The sequence below is a fragment of the Nicotiana attenuata genome, unplaced genomic scaffold (genome assembly GCF_001879085.1).
Source record: "Nicotiana attenuata strain UT unplaced genomic scaffold, NIATTr2, whole genome shotgun sequence".
Taxonomy (NCBI): Eukaryota; Viridiplantae; Streptophyta; class Magnoliopsida; order Solanales; family Solanaceae; genus Nicotiana; species Nicotiana attenuata.
This window is the reverse complement of record NW_017671042.1, coordinates 170,173-171,600: the sequence shown is the minus strand read 5'-3', so window position 1 is coordinate 171,600 and position 1,428 is coordinate 170,173.

Below are 1,428 nucleotides of genomic sequence, written 5' to 3'. Positions count from 1 at the left end.
TATATATATATATATATATATATATATATATATATATATATATATATATATATATATATATATATATATATATATTATTCGTGCTTACCTAGTGAAGTTATGTTTTTTTTTTTGTAATAAAAAAGTCACTTAACTATTCTATATCACTTAGAAGGTTACTCAACTAGATTTCTCAAACTTTCGGTAGCCAAATATATTTTCTACCCTTTAAATTTATCGATCGTTTTTTAATACTTTCTTAATATTATAATTTTCTCTTTTTACTCTATATATATTATGAACTTACCCATATAATAATTAAATCTTATTTATAAAGTAAAAAATAAAATAAAAATAATTTTCAGGCATATATAATGATGGAACAAAATAATTGACCAAAGTTTTCAAGCATATATATATATATATATATATATATATATATTATAAATATTCCTCTATCTTAAATAATTATTTTTTACATTACGTGCATGGAATATATCCTTTAAAAGCTTTTATTCTTTTTTATACTCTATTGTGTAAATAATTTTTTAAGTTTTTGTTGTTATTATCAAAATCATTGATACAAACAAATTATTCTAATTAGATTTCTTACTGTGCTGAAATACTTTATTCATCAATTTCAGGTGCTTAAATTCTTATTTTATAACTCAAACATAATTTTTAATATAATATTTATGTGACTTCTAAAAATTATTCCTTGTAACAAAGTACACGCATAATACACGTGCGTTAAGACTAGTTGATCATAATAGTTTAAAGAGTGTGAAGGGATTGAGTTAATTTCAGTAGCATTTGACATATTGGGCCTAATTCGCCAGAAAATCAGCAGTCTAACTATAATTTACTTGATTGAAAAATTCAAATGGTGACACATTAATCAAAATAATATCCTCCTACCGTTTGCGGTTTGAGACTACAAACTATATTTTTATTTTTATTTATTTTATTCGAGACTACTAATTATTTAAACGAAACAAAAAAAATATACGAAGTGTTAGCTCCACGTTTTATCAAAATGGCAGGACTTACACCCCATGTTTTTGTACGTGAGAGTACGTCGTAAGTCAATTGAAAGCTCAGAAATGAGATTGTCTTTGAAAGTACATAAAGTAAGTTAATCATGTTACCTTGGAGATTACATATCTTGAAGATCATTCAAGTACCAAGAGGGTTGAACGGCTTAGAATCTAAACAAATTGAATAAAATAAGTATCGTCGAATGTCGACAAATTGGGAATGTTATAACATGTACTTTTGGGGTGATACTAGGGTTCTTTACATGATAAGGAGGTTATGTTATGATTTATTTTAATCGTATGATAGTCGTGTATAACATTTTGAAGTCAAGTGAGTTGTGGAACAAAAGTTAGCAAACGTCATCACAAGTTACATTCATAAATGTTCTATAAATTAGGTCAAATGTAGCTG